The 25,042-nt window shown below is 34.3% G+C and overlaps 1 pseudogene; it reads right to left on the bottom strand.

Annotated features, from left to right (window-relative positions):
• Positions 1 to 16,069: 16,069 nt before the first annotated feature.
• Positions 16,070 to 25,042, bottom strand: LOC119571956 (annotated as a pseudogene).

Genomic DNA, 25,042 nt, shown 5'->3' with positions numbered 1-25,042 from the left:
GGTTCAGGGATAGCTTAGTGGAGTTGAGGGGAAATTAACGTATAAGAGTAGGAGAAAGGAGAAAAACTGGAAAAAGGGGGGGGTCACTATTAGGGAAATGGTCTAAGATACAGGGGAAATCTAAATAAAAAAGGGACATAGAGGGGGCAATGCATGAAAAGATTGGTGGGTATCAAGTTGTGGGGCGATCTGAATTTAAATATAAGGTAACTGTGGAAAGCGCTCTAGAGATCGGCCTCGGGAGTTTGTGATAGATCACCCCAAGAGTGTGGGGCAGTAAGTCACAACTGGGGAAAAGGTGGTTGAATTGGAAATTTAAAGATTTCAAAGCAACAAGTCATGGGTGGGAAGGGAAAGAGACTGAATCATGGATCCAAGATGAGAAGAATAACTGTCAAGGGACATTTTTTAAAGGAGGGACATAAGGTGTTTCTGATTGAAGATGGATGAGCATAAAGGGGAAATGTGGGGGAGAACAAAATGATAATTTGGGGTTTGGGTATTGGAGGATGTGTAAGAAGGTCTCTTGAAGGCATACATAGATGGATGGGAAAGGTATAGAAGGTCAGGTCTGTGGAGCGAAAACGGAATATAATGAAGGATGGGTTAAGTTTAGGATATATATTGTAGTACGTTGGAGATTTTGAGTGGGAAAGTAGAGGTGGGATAAGGATTGAGAGCTGAGATGGAGAGGAGGATTGTGACAGGAGGTGGTATTAAGAGGAGGTCTGAAAGGGTTTTTGGTGAAAAGGGATTAGGGTAAAAGGGGGATGAGAAAAGATAAGGGGTTTGGTTTTGGGAGGGTTAAGGGGCGGGGTTGGGGTGGGGGGATGGGTGGGTTTGGGAGGGGGTAGGGAGGTTTGGGTGTAGGGGGGATATCGTTAGGAGGAGGATTCGTTTCACAGTTACTTGGAGTGTGGAGGAGCAGGAGTTGTAAGATTTGGAGGTTGAGTGTCAGTTTTCATTAGGTAATTGATTATTTTCAATGGTTTCTTCTAAGGAGTTGGTTTGGGAGTTTTGGGGGATAAGGATTTCTTGTGAGGGGGGGAGAGGGGGACTGGTGTCCAAGCAAGGGGGTAAAGGAGGGGGAGGTGATTTTTGTGGTAGGGGAAGAAGGGGTGGAAAAGTTTGTTCTGTCTGTTACGGGTAGTGCGGGGAGGGAGGGGGGAAAGGGTGTTGGGGTTGTGGTGGTGATGAATATCTGTAGTAGAGATTGGAGTGTCTGGATTTAGGAGGGCAAAAGAGTTTGACTGGGGAAGGTAGGGGGTAGAAGAGGGGGGGTTTAGATGTAGGGGGGTGGGTTTAGGAAATTGGTAGAATGAGCAGTATTACTGGAGTAAGGGAGAAAGAGAGAAACCACGTCGCGTCTTCTGTCTGCTTCACGTAGTGGAGTCATTTTGAATCTGAGAGTTGCTACCTCAGACTCAAATTTGTGGGTGGGACAGCCCCTATAAAATACATTATGGGGGCCCGCCACAGTTGGCACATGTGCGTGATTGTGCAGGGCAGTTAGATCGGGTATGGCCAGGTTGGGCACATAGTGGGCATCTGGCTGTGGAACGGCAATGTTTGGGCTGGGTGTCCTAGACGCCAACAATTTTGGCACTGACGTGGAGGAGGTTGGTATGGACGAACAGGGAGGGTTTTCCTCCTCCTATTAGACGTTAAAGGGAGGGTCATGTCTACGGAAGGTAATTTTGGCTATGTTAGTGGGTTTTTTTTCGTTTACCTCTGGGGGAATGGGGGAAAGCATTGTACTGAGTTGCATCATAGTCTGTGAGACAGGCAAGTAGGTCTTCTCCACAATCTGACCAATCTTTGTCATAGATTGGCAATTTGCTGGGAGATTGAAACTGTTCCGGTGCAAGTATTGAGGGTTGGATGGGTTCTGAAAGGGATGGGGTTACCATATAGTCTGTTAGTTTTGTTAATGCTATAGCTTGGTTTTCGGATGTTACTGTGACAAGACGGGACGGTCGGGTCGGCTACGGAAAGAGACTTTACCTACTTGTTTTTGGAGACATTGTTGGAAGAGAAGGGTGTTGTCAGAGTAGGGAGCTGTGGAGGGATCACAAAAAATCGGTCCCATTTGGCTGCGTGAAGAGGGTATTCAAATTGTTGTAGGATAGGGGTAGTCGAAGGGCGGGGCGTGACGAATGGAGTAGTTTGGGGGGTAGTGTTATGGGGAGTGGGCAATAAGGCTGTAAGGTATTAATAAGGGAGGATGGGGGGGTTGATGTTGGAGGTTGTGGGGGTAGAGGTGTTGAATTGAGCTGCGGGAGAGTGGAAATGTTCCTTAAGGGTTGATTTTGGCTACTGTACTAGTAGGCATTGATGAGGGGGTAGTTTTGCAGTGTTCGAGCCCTGGTCCAAAGAGACCGGGTGGGATCGGAGGTTTTTTTTTTGGGTATTTGAAAAAGGGGGAAGCCTCATTGCCCAATGGATTTTTTTGCCCTGTAACCTGAATTTGGGGAAAAACCTCCCCCTCAGGTCCCCTTGGGTGTAAAACGGAAACCGGGCCGCTCCCCGGCTCCTTTAGGTGGAAAGTCCCTTCCCTTTAAACCTTGCCTCCCCCTGAGGTGGTAAAAGGTTTGTGAAGGAAAAACGAAGGGGAAAAAAAAATAAAAGGGGGGGGGAAGGGGGTTTCCCCTCATTGGCCCCTCCCCCCGCCCCCAAAACAAGGGCGGGATTGGGGAAAAAAAAACCAAGGAAGGGGGGGGCCCTTTTATTCAAAAAACCCAGAATTCCTGAATTTTTAAAAAAAAAAAAAAAAAAACCAAAAAATTCTAAATATTCTTAAATTACTTTAATTATATTATAAATTAACTTTCTTTTTAAGTAAATTTGAAATAAATAAGTTTTTTTACTTTTTTTAAAAAATTATTAAATTAATTTAATTTTTTGTAATTTTAAAAATCACTTATTTATTTATGTTACAATCCTTTTTAAATAAATTTTTTAAATTTTTAATTTCAATTTATTTTCCTTAAATGCCCTTTAAAAGTCCCCAAGATTAATTTTTTTTAATGGTTTTCCTATGAAATGAAGTTAATTTGGTTTTTTTTTAAAAATTTAAAATGGTTATGATTTTAAAATTAAAAATTTAATAATTTTGATGAAAAAAATGAATTTGTTGGCATTTTGATCAGACAATGGTTTTTATTTTTTTGGGATCTATCCTTTTCTTTTCCTTTGTTTTTGTTTCTTTGTTTTTTTTATTTTTCCCTTTGCTTTCTCCTGGGCCCCTGTTAATTTTCATCCCCTAAAAATGTATGGTTTTTTCCCATGTTAGTTGTTAAATGGCCCCTTTTAACTCTTGCAGATTTACTTTAGGGCTTGTCCCTTTTTTTTTTGGTTTAAATGTTGACCCAATTTTTTTTAAACCCCCGTAATTTGCATATTTTGTATGCATTCCCTTAAGGGCTTTACATTTTTAAATGTAATGGTTTTAAATTGCAATTATTCCTTAGTCAATTTTTTCCCTCAAACATCTTTACCCAAAAAAACTTTTTGCCCAAAAAAATTATTTTAAAACGGAGGCCCCGTTATGGGTTAAAGGTTTTAATCTTTGGAACCCTTAAAAATTCTGGGGTTCTTCAATCTTTAAAAAATATTAAAAATTTTTAATTTTGTTTTTTTATGTTTCCCTTTTTCAATTTAAAAATTTCCCAAAATGATTAGGTATTGGTTCAATTATTTCCCAACCTTTTAGGGGGAAAGGAGTTTTTTTTCCCCTCTGATGGCCCTTATACCTTTCATGATTACTGATAAAAAAGGTTTAAAGGTAAAATTGGGTTTCAATTTTTATCCCTACCCGGGGGGTTTTCCAAAACCCCCCAATAAAAGAAAAATTTGGTGGATGGTGAAGGAAAATTTTTTGGGGTGCTTAAAGGGTTTTCCTGTGTCAAACTTCCTATATCATCATTAAAATTAAAGGCCCGGTATTTTGGGTACCTCAAGTTCACTAAACTTTAACCCCCAAATTTTGAAAAAAAAAAATTTTTTTTATTTCTTTTTTTTTTATGTTTATTTTTCCCCCTAAATTTTTAAATTTTTCTGGGGTTTTTTTATTAAAATCCCCAAAAAAAATTTTTTAAAAAAAATTTCCCTTTTATATGGCAAAATTGGAAAAAACTGATGTTCCTCATCTGGTGAGTAATGAGTGAGCAATCATCAAATTCCAAATCCACCAGTCAATTATGCACTTACTAGAAAGCCTACTTTGCAAAGCAAAATTATATTTAAACTTAAATAAATCACCCTTTTCCTTGTGTATAATTTTTCTATTTATACCGTTCTTACTATTAGGTCTGCCCTTGATATCGGCTACCCATCAAAGACGCAAAGGAAGTTACAAAATTGATTTGGAAGAATGTAGGTGCTACCTAAAAAAAATGGCTTTCAAGCACTAAACCTAATAATTATTGTGAATAACTGACGCATGAGCAATGCCTACTAGTTGGTATTTAACCCATTGCCTCCAGGAACTTACCCACTTGTCTTGTTTTGTGAAACAGTTTTACACATGGATAGCTCCACAAGTGCTCAGTCACTCAAGATTGTCAGTTTATCATTATATATATTATATATATATATAGTATATATATATATATATTATATATATATATTATATCATATATATATAGTATATATATATTTTTTTTTTTTTACTAATGACAGTCAATATCATATTTTATTACTACATTATGATTATAATTATGTTATACAATAATAGGTTTTATGGAATAAACTTTTTTCAAAATCAAGGGAAACAGTAAACCTGCACGTTAGGCAAGACTACCCGAGGACTTGTGAATGAGTACTAAGAAAAAGAAGTAAACACTCAGTGGGGCAGGCATGCATGTACATGGCCACCCTGGGGGCATTAGTTATGAATGAAAAATAAGGTGAAAATACTTACAACTGTCACGACCCCTTAAACCTGTGTGGTAATTTTGTGCACACAGTGCGCACAGCAGCTAACTTCCCTTAGGGCGCTTGCCAAACATTTCTCAACATTAACATGGGAGATGTGTTGTCTCCCTTACGCGGCGTCATGCCCTTACCTGAATAAAAAGAATGGCTATTAACCGAAAATCTTTTACATAAATTATATAATATAATTTTGCAAAACTATAAAATGCAAAAATATGCAATTCAAGTTACCTATACCTTTCACGCTCTGTAGATTCAAAAAACTATAGTTCTCTGTTTGGCCTGGAAAAGGAGCAAAACCATACTTACATTGAAGTTCAAGCTTCAGCATTGTGGAATGAGCAGTGTGAAGAGTACCCACGGGGGCCTATTCACTCGTCACAACACAGGTTCGTATCTTGAATTTCCACATCCTTTGGGATAGACCACCTTACTGGCTGGTATTGATTGGTCTTCATGGTGACCCTGGCGGCAGAATTAATGAAAATGTTTGAAACTCTTCCCCCTACATCTTGAGATGTCAATGGGTTCTAGTCAGTTAGCATGATCATTTTCCCCAAGGATATCTCTTTGTCTTAATCCATTTGTTTGCACTGTTAACCTAACACTCTAAACTAGAGGGAACCATTGCAGTGATGTGGCCTTCCTACTTACATCCAGCATGCTCAGCCAATTAATTTTCATTTTGACAAGAGCCTAGCTCTTACTGGTTGAAACCCTTGACAGTAAGAAGGTCTGAGCATAACTTGCCAGAAAATACATAAAATGTTTTGTGAACTAGCTAGAGAAGAATTTTAAAATGCTTGATTTCTAGGTCTATGGACTTTTGGTATTAGTGCTCTCTTACTTTGGTGCATAGATTTTTAAAAATACCTACTACCTGAAAACGTGGTCAGGAAACCAATCACCAATGCTTTCTCACTAGAAGGTCTGGCTGTGCTTCTTAAATGCCACAGAGCTTTTTGCTATCTGTAAATCTCTTGATAATAAACTTCAACAGCGATGGAGGATAAATTTGTGGATACACGCACATAATCATGATACCTTTTACCTTCATAACCAAGGCTCTGCTGTGATTATTATAAAGGACTAATTATTTACAGGCAGAATTTAGTATAAGCAAAAGAGAACCCCTCAACAGGCTTTTATTGTGTATAAAGGTGTATTAATTGCCAAATAACTACTCAAACCAAATATCAGGTATTCCATGGGTGAAAACCAGCAAGAAACACGCATGGTAATTTTTGACAATGTATGCTTTGCCAAAAAAAACCCTCAACAACCTAAGTTCTGGACTAGGCATGCCCTTTCTGTTTAAGGAGTGAAACTTTCCTTTATCGGTTGCATTTCTGTTTGTGTCTGCAGATTATTTCTTATGCCACCAACTGCACTTTCGTCCTCTACAATAATATTGCCTTCAATTTGCTCTAACCTTTGGATTCATTTTGGCAAGATTAACCCAAAACCCAAATAATGTGGTTTGGTTAAGGTTTGCTAAGTCCCTATAAGTTAACCTCTGCACTGAGTGGTATCAATCTCTGCCTCACAGTGACTTCTGGCAATCGTCCTGTGTTTGGTCCCAGGTGTTCCGCTACACGTAGCGGAACCTTCCACTTGAAGTGCTCTACACGTTGCGATGCCTAACAGCTGTAACCATCATAAGGAGTTAATTTGTTACGAGCTATAGATGTGGCATGGCAGATATGGTTAGATTTATTGAGTATGTGTTGTAAAGATAGAAGAAATGGACACTATCTCCTAGTGTAAGAACTACCACGAAATGACTTATCATTTTTGCAGTAGAGTACTATTGAGGGGTAATGGGGCTTGCCCCCTTCTATGGCTAAGTGGAAGGTAGGTAAGGTTTGGGTTTTCAGGGGGGGGGGGGGGGTTTTTGGTTCACATCCTCGGCTTTGGGACTATCTCTGAAGGTGTCATACTCTCGGTATCAGATACTGCCCCTATTACACCACCAACCACAACTATGGGGCACTACTAGGAATACGACAATTCCCTGCATGAACATTAGGCCTTTCCAAAATCTAGAGCCTTTGGGTGATAATTCTATACGACAGGCTGTGAGGTTATTTTCCTGGTCTTATAACCCTTATCCTGTATCATGCATTCATTCTGCATTCCCCAAACTCTGGGATCCCTAACGCCCAATTGTTGTTGACTTGCTCTCCATCGAGCATTTATCATGACCTAATTTCTTCACTCCTTTAGTTCTTATTATATCTATTGCAGATTTCATATCAGTGCGGTGTTTATTCCCCTCTCTTTGAGTGTACTTTGATTTTCCCCCACTTTTAGGTGCTAACTATAAATCTTTATCATTTACTTTCCTATTTAATTTGTGACCTAATAACAATAACCTTATTAAATGCACAAAAAAAAGGTAATTCAAGTGGCAGATGATCAGCGATCCCATATTTAAAAAAAATCCTATCCGAAGATGTAATTGTTCACCATGCTGTCTTGCAAGAAGAGATGTAGTTTTCTAAGGAAATAGCAAATACTTTTTCTTCGGTGCTTCGCCTAAAATAAATGATTTTTTTCTTCCGTTAAATTATAGACAAAGGTAACACGTGTAATATACAAATGCAATTAAGAATTCGATGATGAACATACTAAACATGCACGATTTATTTCTTCTTCCCCACGCTTTTACTTAATCTTAACCTTTCTCTCGACTTCTAACACTGAAGAAGTTGTAAACAATAAGTAGTTCTTGGAAAATAAACACTAAATAATCGTAATATAACCGAGATTTCGTGTCCCGAACTCCAAATCCTCTATGACGTTTGTTTACCCCAGTCCAGCGGCAGCACATACATACCATTCACTTTCTTTTTATATCATATTTCACAACATATTCTAACAATTACCAATCTGAGTATTACTGTGCAACACTTGGTCTTCTTCCGTTATAATAACTTTTTATTTCAAGATACCGAACGGATTGAATTGTGGTAATCAAGATAAATCTCGAAATCCCCAAGGACTAACCTCATGCGGGTGGAGACACAAATGGAAAGACTCAAGGCGGCCATCTGAGAAATTTTCAATTTCGCTATTATTTTTTTCATGTCAGTGTCAGCAATTAAACTATATTAACATTACGCTACTTCTTTAGATATGATTATTTTATTTCTAATATACGACCAGATGTAAATAGATTTTAATTTATGTTTTTAGCAAATGCTGCCATACGGCATTTGTTCTGTCCAGTTCTGAAATGTTAAATATTTGCTTCCTTCTAACCGATAATAATATTGATTGTGATAGATATGTTGTTGATTTTTTCTATAATCATGTTACCCGAAAATAAAAGTAAAATTATAATATAGAGGCGGTATTCTTTTTATCAACACTTCAGAATATAATAAGGTTACGTATCGGTTTATTTTTCATGTAATATAAGAAGAAACAAACAAATATAAGGGTGACTTAAATAATTCTGATATTAGAAAAGAAATATGAATAGAAAGTTGTGTTAATAAGCATGTGTGCTCCTCACAGATTATATATCGTAAGACAAAACACACATTACACACCCTTCCTTTAGTAGATAATAAGGTTGTGTGTCATCCTTCCCGTCATCAAAAACAACTTTATATCAACTAAATCAACTCGCCTTTGTAACTCTGTGACTAATGGCCTGCTTCAGTGACCGTCTATTCCCCTAATGGCCGAGAGCAGTCGTCAAAGTCTCGCCAATACAAGCATTTTACGAGGGGGATATTGGAACCAAGTTGAAGTTTGAGGATGTTTTTCATTACTGGTGTTTTTTTTGGCCAAATATTCATGTTTGGTTCGCTTCGCCGGTAATACCATTCTGCCTTCACTACTGGAACTGCTGTGCTCTTGTCTCCGTGCTGCTTTTATTTTAGTGTTTACCCGTCTTAGCGCTATGAAGCAGGTTGTTTCATTTAATTGTTATAATGATTAAAAGTTTATTTAAATCATGTGTTAAAATCATAAGATTTTCCTTTAGCTTACTGCGGCTGGGGAATGTGGATGTTCATTTGCAGTCCTGTTAAGTGTACGTGTTCACATAAATGGCTTGAGATTGCTCACCCACCTAGGGAGTCAATTTGAAGGTCTACATGCTCTGACGTGCGTTTGCCCGTTCCTTGAGTTTTCCCGTTAAATTTTTTAGGCTCTTATAATGCTGTTTGATATTTAGTGTTGTTTATTATCATAATTGACTTTTATGTAAATATTTAGATACTTCTGCATGACCGACTTATGACGAGTGGTAAGGTGGATTCCTCTCGCGCCGCATACTGGGTATGTAGGAGATTTGGGCCACAGAAGCCCCCCAAACCCCCACATTCTCATCTCTGATTGCAGTGAGGGCATGAGAGGTACAGGGAATAACTACAGGTAAAAATATAAACAGTAATAATAAGTCAACTGTATGTGTCCTCCTCTTGGGGGCTACCAACCTCCTTCAATCTCTGTACTGGAAGTACAAAAGCATCCTCCAGATATTCTTGGCAGAGTAGGGCAAATACCTACATGTGGGAGTGCCCAGTGTCGAGTCTGTCCTAATGCTCTATCCCCTGCTTTCATACATGTGGTGGATTTTTGTTGTCGGGTTGGGGTTTGACCTATATATTGACCAACTCTTATGTTATTCATGTTTTACCTTACTATTTCCTTGTACCATTCATTGCTTCCCCTGCTATTGGTGCCAAGATTGTCAGTGTTAGGAGATTCCCCGCAGAATAATTTCTGGTATATTTTGGTATTAGAGTTATTACTACTTACTAATATCAATATAAGTAAACTTAAATACATTCGGTATCCAGGAAAAGGGGTAAAGAGGGTGAGGATAGTTGGCTAGTGATATAATAAATCAACTCACTGTGGATATGCACTTCTATGTATATCCATCCCTGCCAGCATTAAGTTATTTTTATAATAACAAACTAAGATGGGGAAAATCTAATCTCATCCTTAAAGATAATGTGCCGAGCACTGGTAAGTGCATAACACACCTTAAAGCAGAAGAAAAAAATTAGCATTTGCTGAGCATGTAAAATATCTGCACGATTCAGAATGAATCAGAAATGAAAAAAAATTGGTTGCAACAGAATGCCACAGTGTTCAGGTAGGGTCTGGGGGTGGAGCCTGCTTTAGGAAGATATGGCAATTAGGTATGGGGGTAAAGTCCCTGGCATTAGGAAAGGGTAATTCTTTACTATAGTGGATTGCACTTGCCATATGACTAAATCCCTCTACTCCATGTCTCAATTTTTTTTCTCAATGAGAAAAGTTGTGACTGGGTGTGCTTGCCCGAAGGAGAGTTGAATGGGGCCTGTGCCTCCATTGCCCCCCAACCAACATTTTCGTTCACTTCTGTATGTTCTACAAATAGGTCTACATACTATTTGCCCAAAATCCATGTTTGGCTAGGAATTTTATTGGCTTGGCACTGTGCAGTTGCTATTATAGTTTCTGTCACAAAAACTTTTGTAAAATACATATTAGACATGATCAGTAAATTCATAGATACTGAACCTATTATATTGCTGATGTGGATATTTTTTTATTAATCAATCCTTTTTCATGTTCTGCTTGAATAGTTTCTTCTTTCAAATTGATGTAATCTTTTCCTCTTTTTAGATGAATATTTAATTGATGCTAACATGGAGTTTCAAGGGATTTTTTATTATTATTATTATTATTTTGTTATTTTAGTTTTCTTCCGTTTTCAAGGAATACAGCTGTCAGAGTTCCATGGCAGTGCAGCCATAGCCTGATATTTCTTATACTTACCCAGGGACTTTGGAAGGTAAAAAAAAAAAAAAAGGAAAGAACAGAAAGAAAAAAACTAATACTAGTAAATACATAATTATAAAATTTTATGGTAGTAATTCTGTGCTGAGGATATATAAATTAATATTGTAATTGATAAGCTTCCTTATTTCCCGAAAATGTTGAAGTAGGTTTTCATCACTTCCCAGGGCAAGAGGCCTGGCCCTTATGACATCGCATTTGAATTTCACTATTCTTCATCCAGTATAGTTTTTTTTTGTCACATGATTGTTTTTTCATATTTTTCTGATTTTTATTTTAGACTCTGGTAGTGGTGTTCTGTATGACTGGCTTGGTTAAATTCTCCATGGCAGGCATGCTGGAGTGTTAATTTATTATTTTTTTAAAGGGAGAATTCTAATGGGAGTTTTATTGTGACTACCTTTCCTTATATAGTTTCATGATTGCAGATTTGTATAGTCATCATTGAACAAAAATTCTCAGTTGAATATTTTTTATTAAATTTAAGATGTCAAATTATATTAGTGAATTTGATGTTGAGCAATGTATTTAGTAATGTATACTTAAAAAAAAGTAATTTCTATTTTCACAGTCTCTTTAAAAAGACTTTCAACAATAGTTCTGTTTTGTACAAATCTGCACTTCATGGTAATAATATGAATATTTTGATAAATTGCTCAGGCGAATGTTTAAGAATGTTTAAAAAAATGCTCAGTTCATCCTGAGATTTGGAGATGCAAACAGATTTTTCCTTTTCCTTTTTTAACCATCTGGGTTGCTCCTTAGTAGAAATTAAAGGAAGAGTGACTTTGGAAACCTTTTGCCATTCTCTATTTCATCAAAAGTAAACGTGGTGTCATTTCCTTACTGTAAGCTACCCCTGAAGACAAGATAGATATATGAGCTGTTAAAATTTTTAGAAATTTCTGTGTTAGTTTCATAATTTTATTTCAGAAGCAGTGAGTAATAATAAATTAATAATGATGAGGTTTCCATGTAGGATTTGCTTTGAATAATATTATGCAGAGCGAAGATGTTGGAATCACAGAAATATTCAATCACCTCTCTGATGTAGCCAGAGTCAACCAGAACTCATTTTTTTTTTTCTCTCTGGAAAGTTTTCCTAATCCCAGATGCAAAAAATTCATAAGTGGAACACAGCAACACAAAGTCTTTTTAAGGCTTCACTTATGGATTAAGAATTTGATGATTTTAAAAATTGAATGGTCTAAAAGTTAGATTTGTTGTAGGCTTGTCATATTTGATGTATCTTATCTTTCTAGGTAATTTAGCAACTGTGACAGGTGGGTTTGTGCATTTTTAATTACTAATTTTCATATTGTCTCTGTTTGGTATAGATGTATATTATGTATACACTTATAGCTACATATATGTCTGTGTAGTTTTTCTGATATACTTATACATACAGAAGGAAATGCTTATCTGCAGTTTTCACACAATGGTAATGGCTATTTCCGATAATTGAAGATGGCAATGTAAAGCATGGTTCACCCTGATCAGCATGACCTCAATTAATTATAATTTGGCTCTCTATGCATATTTTTTAGATCTATTCCATATATAGATGAATTATAAATTATGTGTAAAATGCATTAATGTCAAGAGGATATTTGTATTTTTATTCTAAAGAGAAATAAACATGATAGTATGATTATAAATTACCCACAAAAAATGCTGAGGCTGCTTTTACCTAATAAACATTCTGTTTTATGGTTGAATACATCTTGTAAAGTATGGTCTTTGCATCTGCAGACAATCTATCGGCGAGTCCGGATACAAGCCAGTTCAATGCGGTATTCTGGACTGCCTAAATAATTGTTCAGCTGGAGCTAATTCGAGTCGCAGTACCTCGAACACGGGCATCAAGTGTGACAGTGAACATGGGTGCCACAGAATGAGTGTGATCAATGCACTTGATTTCATGAGGCCGTTTCCAGTGACAATGCCACTTGTAAAGTAACATCGGTGCCATGAGGGATGCCCGATTTACAAGTGAGAGAATGTCGTAGATCTCCTAATGAAGTTTGGATTTTTTTGGATTTGTGAACTTCTGAGTTTTTAATTATGATAATAGCCTACGCAATGGCTCTCTCTTGTGCTTGAGTCGAGCATCACCCTCTGTGGGAGAACATCTTTAAATAGGCATCATGAAAGTCTGGCCAAGCAGGCCGGACCTCTATCCATGGGGTTAAGTCGGCTCCGGAGGAGGGGGTCAGAACCAGGTTGATTATGTGTTTCTAGGCACAATTAGCGCAAATCAGTGTACAAGACCTAAGAGACCAGGTACGACGCGCTTCAATCCCAGTCGGTCTTACCCGGTTGATCAGGGCAACTGTGGCATGCTGAGGTGTTAGTTGGAAAAGCAAGGTTGAATCAGGTAGATATGTTTGACTGTTCTTTTGTTCCTGCAGATATGCATTTTCCTATTAATGGTCTTGTTTTCCTAAAAAACTTAGTTATCCCGACTTTTTGTTACAAAAAGAGTTTTTACACGAAAAAAAACAAAAAAAAGCATACAAAATACAAAAAAAATTTACGTACGTTCCCTTGATACTCTGATTCTGCAAAGTTTGATTGTTTTTTTTTTTTTTTTTTTTTTTTTTTTTATTCAGATTCTGATTACTATTTGTATTATTTTTTAAAATAAATGTTATACTCATCATTGGAATGTCCCACCGGTTAAAGTACAAGCGCTGAACAGGTGAAGGCAGATCATTTCACTAGGCCTTCTAATTTGGGCGACTATGGTGTGTGGTCAGGATATATACAGGCATTCTTCTTATTACATGAGTTGGGATGTGTGTGACTATGGGTTTAGATGTATGTTGATGGTACTTCATGTGATTGATGTCACATTTAGTTATTCCCTTTTGTTGTGTTTTATTTATATTAGGTGTTTTCTTGTTTTTATTTTTTTTATTATTAGTTTTAGTCATTATTGTTTTATTATTGTTTTATTTGTTATATATTTGTTGTTATTGTTATTGTTATTGTTTTATTATTATCATTATTGTTTTATTGTTATTATTATTTATTATTATTCATTTTATTTAATTATTATTATTATTTATTGTTATTGTTATTGTAATTGTTATTTGTTTTGTTTGTTGTTGTTGGTTGGCTTTTGTATCACTTATTATTCTTCGTATTTATTTATTATTATTATTTATTCATTATTATTATTATTATTATTCTTAACACTTCTTATTTTATTATTCATTATTATTATTTGTATTAATACGGTTAATATTGATATTATTATTAATATTTTATTGATCATATATGATCCATGATAATGATCCATAAAATTATATATGATTTAATAAAAGTGATAATCAAAAATATCAATATAATAGTAATAAAAATGGTAATAACATAAAAATCAATACAATCTGCACGAATAATACCTAATAATGGTAATGAAAGGATAATGATAATTAAGTAGTGACTAATCATAACATGATATGATAAAAACAATTATAATTATATTAACCCCCACCCATCCAGGTTAGTTTTTTCTGTCCTCTTAGTTGTTTGTAGTGGAATTTTGTTCATTCCTAAATGGCTCCCAAGCCACTTGTACTCAGTTTCCATCAAAAGGGAGTCTTATAAGTTGGCCCTAATGAATTGATATGATTTCCCTTCCTTGAATTAGCGGGAAAATGGGGTGTTTTTTAAATATAATTGATATTGATATGTTGATTGTTTATTGCTGTTTGTGTTATTAGATTGGGTTTATTAACAATCTTTGTTAACATTTTAAGACCACTGAAATCTGCAGATCCCTTGTCTAAAAGTCAAGGAAAAGGGGTTAACAGGTTGCATAATAGGTAGGGTCTAATAACTGACGCTGTGACTTAAGCACTAGGAGCACTTGGTATAGTCCATCTATGTTGTAAATGCGACAATAGACATAAAAATGTATTATAGTGGCATTGGCATATAGCACTTGCCATACAAATGCTGATTGGTGTTAACAGTGATAGGTGATAATATAATTATATAACCGAGCGTGATAATGTAATAATAATAGTGATGAATACAGTGATAATGAATAATAATCACTGGTAATCGTATGGGGGGGGTTTAGGTGGGGGGGCGGGGGGTTGGTTTAATGATAATAGAAACTATATTGATAATATCACAAGTGCTTATGACTAGATAACAGTGATAGATTAAGTACTACAACAGTGATAATTATCTACGTATTTACTTTATGATGATGATAATTGATAATGATGATGATCTTTATAATGATGATGATATTGCTTAATGAGTGGTATATTTGAATAATGCAAAATGAGTATGTGGATAATGATGATAATAATAGTGATACTACTATTAGGTAATATTGTTATTGTTATTATTATTATTGTTAATGTTGTTTGTTTTATTGTTGTTTTCTTATTTTTCTTTATTGTATTTATTTATTATTCATGCATACATGGCACACATACACATGCATAAGTTGTACAGCTTTTGACAAACTCAACATTTATTTAATGCTCTGTATGCATATTATACTTGCAAAAGGAGAAACAGCTAAATTTGTTGACACAATGTACTTTATTTACTGTAGAAAAGGGCTCCCTACTTTTCAGTGTTGTGCTACGATATACAAAAACACTAGTAGACCAAATCTCAATTGCAGTATAGCATTTAGTTCCATTATATTTTTTCCACATTTTTAACAGGCACAGCAATTCAATCAGTCTTCCAATATTCCCAGCTCATGTTAGCGAACGCCTCTCCCATCATGGGCGGGCCCAACAGAGTTCCCGCAACAAGAGTTGATATGAGCTCATTTGCATAACTGCGTTTTTCTTGTATCTTTGTCAATAGATTATGGTTTTCTGTTGGATCGTTTTTTAGTGATCATGTGGTCAAAATACTGTAGTATTGGGTGTTGAAATGTGCATTTGCAGCATTTTATGGTGGGCTTTCCTTGATTGGGAAGAGCTTTTTAAATGACAAATAATTCGGACCTGCAACTGACATTTTTGTAACATCTATAGGTAGTAAACAGAATCCATTGTCTGAAATATTAAAACTTCAATCTTTCAGACCGGAGAGGATTGCTCACAAACCAAAGAGTGCCCCGGAAGGAGCCATAGTGAGCCTCAAGCTGGACCATCTCCGCCTGTCCACTAGCCTGAATCTCGTGAGGCAACCTCTGCCCCCTGAACACCAGCTGAACCTCCTTTGGCAGTGCTCCCTTCCACAGATGGAAGAGGCAGGGCAAACACAAACATGTGGAGTTTGGTGCCTAGCAGGGACCTGATTTCGTGACCTCAAGTCAGAGTGGGGGTGGGTGCCAGATTTGGGTTCACTCGCAGAAAACAATGTTGCTCAGCCAGATGTGTGACTTGTAAGAACAGGGGCATTTTGTTTGTAGTTTATTTATGTAGAGTTCAAGATGGATTCTCTTATTCTTGAAGATATAGGCAGCAGATTATTGTAATATTTTTGAGTTTTCTCCTTATCCTAGTTTCCTCCTTACCACTTACACCAGTTTATCCTCATAGTTTTGTTAATAATTTTATCTCAATTATTGAATACTTACTTATTTTGTGGATATGTTTTATTTCCCTTTTGTCCACACAGAAGGGAAGTGGCCAGAATCGAGTTCCCCTGCCCCCATGGACTGATTGACAGGCCTGATGTTGCCATCTTCATCCCAGCGCAAGAGATGGACTTGGAACCTCGTCCTCAGAAGCTTGTGAAAAAGTTATTAAGGTTGGAAACTGTTGATAATTTGTATTTTTTTCTGTGTTCTTGTATGGATGAATATGTATATGTACATGTATGGGTATATTTACACACACACATATATATATATATGTATAGTATATACTATATATTCTATTATATATATATATAATATAATATATTATATATATATATATTATATATATATATATATATATATGTTCTATATATATTATATAATATATATAATATATATGTATAATATATTGTTATATATAATCTATGTATAGTATAATATGTATATATATAGTTGTATATATATATGTAATATACTTATATGTATATATAATGTATTATATATGTATATATTAGTTATATTATTATGGTATTAATATTTGTATATATATATGTAATATATATATGTATATATATATTTATATATATATTATATATATATGGTATTATATATGTATATATATTGTCTATATATATGGTATATATATGTATATTATAGTGTAGATATAATGTGTATATATATGTGTATATATATGTGTATATAATATGTGTATATATAATTTGTATATATATGTGTATATATAATGTGTATACTATATGTGTATATTATGAGTGTATATTATCACTATATCTACACATATATATCAATCTATATACACATATATTACACAATAATATATACACATATATATACACATATAATTATTACCATATATATATACATATATTATATACTTATATATATACATATATTATATACATAATTATATACATATATATATACATATATATAACATATATATATACATATATATATACATATATATATACATATATATATACATTATAGTATACATCTATATACTACATATATATATAACATATATACTATCACATATATATAGTCCATTAATAATACAATATAATAACATATATAATATAACTATTATATATACATATATTATTATATATCTCATACCTATAATTATCATATATATATATCAATCTACTACAGTATATATATAGATATACTATCTTATATACTACTCCTAATATATATATATGTTGTTTGTGTAATATACCCATACATGTACATATACATATTCATCTCCATACAAGAACACAGAAAAAAATACAAATATCAACACGTTTCCAACTTAATACCTTTTTCACAAGCTTCTTGAGGACGAAGGTTTCCAAGTCCATCTCTTGCTGGGATGAAGAGGCAACATCATGGCCTTCACTCAGGTCCCATGGGGCAGGGGAATCTATCTGGCCACTCCATCTGTGTGGACAAAAGGGAAAAAATATATCCACAAATAAGTAATGTATTCAATAATGATAAAATTATATAACAATATGAGGATAAACTGGTGAAGTGGTAAGGAGGAAACAGGAATAAGGGAAACTCAAATATTACAATAATCTGCTGCCTACCCTTTCAAGTAATATAGATAATCCATCTTGAATCTACATAAATAAACAAAAAAACAAAATGCCCTGTCTTACCAGTCACCACATCTGGCTGAGCAACATTGTTCTGCGACTGAACCAAATCTGGCCACCCCACTCTGACTTGAGCCACGAGATCAGGTCCCTGCTAGGCACCAAATCCACATGTTGTTGTTGCCCGCCTCTTCCATCTGTGGAGGGAGCACTGCAAAGGAGGTTCAGCTGGCTGTTCGGGGGGCAGGGGTTGCCTCGATGATCAGGCTGTGGACGGCGAGATGGTTCCAGCTTGAGGCTCCATTGCTCCTTCCGGGGCACTCTTTGGTTTTTGAGCAATTTCCCGGGGTCTGAAAGTTTGGAAGTTTTATATTTTTAACAATTGATTCTGTTTACTACCTATAGATGTTACAAAAAAGGGGCAGTGCAGGTCCTAATTATTTGTCATTAAAAGCCTTCCAATCAAGGAAAGCCCACCATAAATGCTGCAAATGCACATTTCAAAAACCCCATATACAGTATTTTTACCAATGCATCTCTAAATAAAAGATCCAACAGAAAACATATCTATGAAAATTTTACCAAGAAAAACCATTTTATGCAAATGAGCTCACCTTCATTGTTGCGAACCTTTGGCCGAGTGAGAGGTTTCGCAACATGAGCTTGGGTATTGGAAGGACACTGACTGAATGCTGTGCCTGTTAAAATGGGAAAAATAATAATGGAAATAAATTGCTATACGCAATTGGAGATTTTGGTCTACTAGTTTTTTGTAATAGTAGCAAAAACCCTGAAAGTAGGTCCCTTTTCTACAGTTAAATAAAGTACATGTCAACAAATTTATTGTTTTCTCCTTTTGCAAGTATAATATGCATACAGAGCATTAAATAATTTGAGTTTTTTCAAAGCTTACACTTTATGCATGTGTATGTGTGCATGTATGCATGAATAATAAATAAAAAAAATAAATAAAAATAATAAAACAAAAAAATAATAACAAAAAACATTAAAATAATAAAATAACAATAACAATATTACTAATAGTAGTATCACTATTATTTTCATCATTATCAATATCATCATTATCAATATCATCATTATCAATATCATCATCATTATCAATATCATCATCATTTTCAATATCATCAACATTAATATCATTCATTATCACTGTGTTATTACTTATCACTGTTATTATCATAATCATTGTTATTATCATTATTGTTTCTATTATCATAATTACAGTGATTATTATCATTATCACTGTTATTATCACTATTATTATTATCATTATCATTGTTATTATTATTATTATCACTATCACTGTTAACCCAATCAGCATGTATGGCAAGGCTACATGCCATGCCCACTATAATACATATTTATTTATTGTATTTACACATAGATGGCTCTACAAGTGCTTAGTCACCAAGGAGTCAGTTATTAGTCCTACCTATCTCACCTGTTTACCCTTTTCCTCGACTTTTAATTGCTTTTTCATGTCTTAAATGTTACCAAGATTTTAATAACAATCTGATAACCATAACATCAATAACAATAACAGTATCAATATCAATTATATTTAAAAAACACCACATTTTCCCGCTAATTCAAGGAATGGGGAAATCATGATCATTCATTAGGGCCAACTTATAAGACTCCTTGATGGCTGAGTACAAGTGGAGCCATCTGAATGTAACAAAATTCATAAAACACTAAAGAGGACAGAACAACTAACTGGATTGGTTGGGGTTAATATAATTATCATTGTTCTTATCACTATCATTGTTATTATCACTATCATTATCATTATCATTATCATTACCATATTAGTATAATTCTTCATATTAATTTTTTGTTATTACTATTTTATTATCATTATTATTTCTATTTTTATTATCACTTTTATTATCATCATCATTTTATCATTATCATTATCACTACTATCAATAATAATATTAATAATAATATCATATTAACAGTATTACTACAAATAATAATATAATAATAATAATAATAATAATAATAATAATAATAATAATAATAATAATATATATAATAATAATAATAATAATAATGATAACAAACAACAACAACAACAACAATAACAATTACAATAACAATAACAATAAAATAATCATAATAATAATAGTAATAATGGTAATGATAATAATAATAACAAATAATAACAATAACAATAATAATAACAATAACGATAAAAATAGCAACAATAATAACAATAATAACAATAATAACAATAATGATAAAAATAATAATTAAAAAAAATAAAATAAAAACTAATATAAAAAAACACACACAAAAGGAATAACAAAATAATAACAATAACTAACAACAACAACTATAACAAAATTACAGATGATGAGAATGCCTTAAACGTCAATTAGAAGGCCCTAGTGAATGCATCTGATTTCCCCTGTTCTTTTTCTTACTGGCATTATGATTAGTATAACATTATTTAAAAAATAATACAAATAGTAATATGATAAAAAAAAAAAAAAAAAAAAAAAAAAAAAAAAACTTTGCAGAAATCAAGGGAAAGTGTAAATTTTTTTTTTTTTTTTTTTTTTTTTTTGTAAACTTTTTTGTACAAAAATGGATAACTAATTTTTTTTATGGAAAACAAGCCATTAATAGGAAACTGCATATCTGCAGGAAAAAAGAAGTCAAACAATTATGATTACTTTTTCAAACTAACCTCAGCATGCATTTCCCTGAGGTAAGACCGAGGGATTTGAGCGTCGTGGTCTTTAGGTCTTGACCACTGATTCTGCGCCATTGTGTAGACAATCACTGGTTCTCGCCCATCCTCCGGACATGGTATGAGGCGGCCTGCTTGGCCAGACTCTTCATGATGCTTCAAGATGTCCCACAGGGATGCACAGCAAGAGAGAGGCATTGGTAGGCCTATTTATCAAATTAAAAACTCAGAAGTTCACAACCAAAAATCAATACTTCTGAGATTACATTTCTTCCCTTTGGATCCTCATGCGGTTACTTACAAGTGGCTGGAAAGTCATGAACAAGTCTGACTCCATCATCTGTGGCAATGTTCACTGTCACACTTGATGCGTTCGAGGTACTGCCGACTCAATTAGCTCCAGCTGACAATTATTTGGCAGTCCAGAATACCGCATTGAACTGCTTGTATCCAGGACTCGCCGAAGATGTCTGCAGATGCAAAGACCATACTTTAAAGATTGTATTCAACCATAAAACATGAATGTTTATTAGGTAAAGCATGCCTCAGCATTTTTTGTGGTAATTTATAATTCATACTATCATGTTTATTTCTTCTTTTAGAATAAAATACAAATATCCTTGACATTAAATGCATTTTACACATATTTATAATATCATCTATATATGGAATAGAATCTAAATAAATATGCATAGAGAGCAAATTATACTTACTTGAGGTCATACTGATCAGGGTTGAACCCATGCTTTTTACATGCATCTTCAATTATCTGAAATAGCATTACCATTTTGTGAATAACTGCAGATAAGCATTTCCTTCTGTATGTATAAGTATACAGAAAAACTACACAGACATATATGTAGCTATAATTTGTATACATATATATACATCTATACCAACAGAGCATGAAATTAGTATTAAAATGCACAAACACCTGTCACAGTTGCCTAAAATTACCTAGAAAGATAATGATACATCAAATATGACAAGCATCAACAAATCTAACTTTAGACCATTCAATTTTTAAAATCATAAATTCTTAATCCATAAGTGAAAGCCTTAAAAAGACTTTGTGTTTGTCTGTTTCCACTTATGAATTTTCTTGCATCTGGGATTAGGCAACTTCCAGAGAGAAAAAAAATGAGTTCTGGTTGACTCTGGCTAACTCAGAGAGGTGATTGAATTTTCTGTGATTCCAACATCTCTGCTCTTCATAATATTATCAAAAGCAAATTCTACATGGAACACCTCATCATATTAATTTACTTATTACTTCACTGCTTCTGAAATAAAAATTATGAACTAACACCATAAATTTCTAAAAATTAGCTCATATATTATCTTGTCTTCAGGTGTAGTACAGTAAGGAAATGACACACAGTTTACTTTGATGAAATAGAGAATGGCAAAAGGTTCCAAAGTCACTCTTCCTTTAATTTCTACATAAGGAGCACCCAGATTGTAAAAAAGGAAAAGGAAAAATCTCTTTGCATCTCCAAATCTCAGGATGAACTTGATGCATTTTTATAACATTATTAACATTCGCTGAGAAATTTATCAAATATTCATATTATTACCATGAAGTGCAGATTTTGTACATAATACAGAACTATTGTTTAAAGTCTTTAAAGAGACTGTTGAAAATAGAAATTACTTTTTTTTAAGTATACATTACTAAATCACATTGCTAACATCAAATTCACTAAATATGAATTTGACATCTAAATTTAATAAAAAATATCAAGAGAATTTTTGTTCATGAATATATACAAATCTGCAATCATGAAACTATATAAGGAAAGGTAGTCACAATAAAACTCCATTAGAATCTCCCTTTAAAAAAATAATAATTAACACTCAGCATGCCTGCATGAGAATTTAACCAAGCCAGTCATAACAGAACACCACTACCAGAGTCTAATAAACTACTCAGATATGAAATAAACAATCATGTGACAAAAAAAACTATACTGGATGAAGAATATTGAAATTCAAATGAGTTTCATAAGGGCCAGCCTCTGCCCTGGAAGTGATGCAAACCTACTTCAACATTTTCGGGAAATAAGGAAGCTTATCTAATTAATATTAATTTAATATATCATCATCACAGAATACTACCATAACAATTTTATAATTTATTTACTTACTAGTATTAGTTTTTTTTTCTTTTCTTTTCTTTTCCTTTTTTTTTTTTTTTACCTTCCAAAGTCCCTGGTAAGTATAAGAAATATCATTGCTATGGCCTGACTGCCATGGAACTGACAGCTGTATTCCTTGAAAACTTGAAGAAACTAAAATAACAATAATAATAATAATAATAAAAAATCCCTTGAAAACTCCCTTATCATCAATTAAAATATTCATCTAAAAGAGGAAAAGATACATCAATTTGAAAGAAACTATTCAAGCAGAACATTGAAAAAGGATGATTAATAAAAAATATCCCACATCAGCAATACTAATATTTTTCAGTATCTATGAATTACTGATCATGTCTAATATGTATTTACAAAAGTTTTTGTTGACAGAACTATAATAGCAACTGCACAGTGCCAAGCCAATAAAATTCTCCTAGCCAACATGGATTTTGGCAAGATAGTATTGTAGACCTATTTGTAGAACATACAGAAGTGAAGACAATGTTTGGTGGGGGGCACTGGAGGGCACAGGCCCCCATCAACTCTTCCCTCGGGCAAGCACACCCAGTCACAACTTTTATCATTGAGAAAAAAAATTGAGACATGGAGTGAGGGATTTAGTCTCTGGCAAGTGCATCCATATAGTAAAGAATTACCCTTTCCTAATCCAGGGACTTTACCCCCATACCTAATTGCCATATCTTCCTAAATGAGGCTCCACCCCCAGACCTACCTGAACACTGTGGCATTTGTTGCAACCATTTTTTTTCATTTCTGATTTCATTCTTGAATCGTGCAGATTATTTTACATGTCAGCAAATGTAATTTTTCTTCTGCTTTAAGTGTGTTATGCACTTACCAGTGCTCTGCACATTATCTTTAAGACTGAGATTAGATTTTCCCCATCTTAGTTTGGTTATTATAAAAATAACTTAATGCTGGCAGGGATGGCATATACATAGAAGGCATATCCACAGTGAGTTTGATTTATTATATCACTAGTCCAACCTATCTCACCTCTTTACCCTTTTCCTTGATATTCAGAAGTATTTAATTTTTCTTTATATTGATATTAGTATTAGTAATAACTCTAATACCCAAATATACAGAAATTATTCTGCGGGAATCTCCTAACACTGACAATCTTGGCACCAATAGCAGGGGAAGGCATGAATGGTACCAAGGAAATAGTAAGGTAAAACATGAATAACATACAGAGTTGGTCAATATATAGTCAAACCCCAACCCTGGACAACAAAAAATCCACCACATGTAAAGCAGGATAGAGCATAGGACAGACTCGACACTGGGCACTCCCACATGTAGGTATTTGCCCTACTCTGCCAAGAATATCTGGAGGATGCTTTTGTCTTCCATACAGAGATTGAAGGAGGTAGCCCCCAAGAGGAGGACAATACAGTGACTTATTTTTACTGTTTATATTTTACCCTGTAGTTTCCCTAGTACCTCTCATGCCCTCCCCTGCAATCAGAGATGAGAATGTGGGGGTTTGGGGGGTTCTGTGGCAAATCTCCTACATACCCAGTAGCGGGCGAGAGGAATCCACCTATACCAACGTCGTCATAATCGGTCATGCAGAAGTATCTAAATATTTACCATAAAGTCAATTATGATAATAACAACACTAATATCAACAGCATTATAAGAGCCTAAAAAATTTAACGAAAACTCAAGGAACGGGAAAATCACGTCAGATCATGTAGACTTCAAATTGACCCCTAGGTGGCTGAGCAATTCTCAAGCCATTTATGTGAAAGATACACTTAACAGGACTGCAATGAACATCACATTTCCCCAGCCGCAGTAAGCTAAAGGAAAATCTTATGATTTTAACCCATGATTTAAATAACTTTTAATATATAACAATTAAATGAAACAACCCTGCTCTCCATAGCTGCTAAGCACGGGTAAACACTAAAATAAAAGCACACGAGACAAGAGCAGCAGTTCAGTGAAGGCAGAATGGTTATTACCGGCGAAGCGAACCAAACATGAATATTTGGCCAAAAAAAAACACAGTAATGAAAAACATCCTCAACTTCAACTTGGTCAATATCTCACCTGTAAAATGCTTGTATTTGGAGAGACTTTGACGACTGCTCTTCGGCCATTAGGGCATAAGACGGTCACTGAAGCAGGCATTGTCACAGAGTTAAAAAGGAGTTGATTTAGTTGATATAAAGTTGTTTTTTGATGACGGGAAGGATGACACACCAACCTTTATTTATCTACTAAAGAAGGGTTGTGTAAT

This window comes from Penaeus monodon, unplaced genomic scaffold (genome assembly GCF_015228065.2).
Source record: "Penaeus monodon isolate SGIC_2016 unplaced genomic scaffold, NSTDA_Pmon_1 PmonScaffold_882, whole genome shotgun sequence".
Classification (NCBI taxonomy): Eukaryota; Metazoa; Arthropoda; class Malacostraca; order Decapoda; family Penaeidae; genus Penaeus; species Penaeus monodon.
Note: the sequence above shows the minus strand (reverse complement) of the source record. Positions and strands in the feature narration are given on the sequence as shown.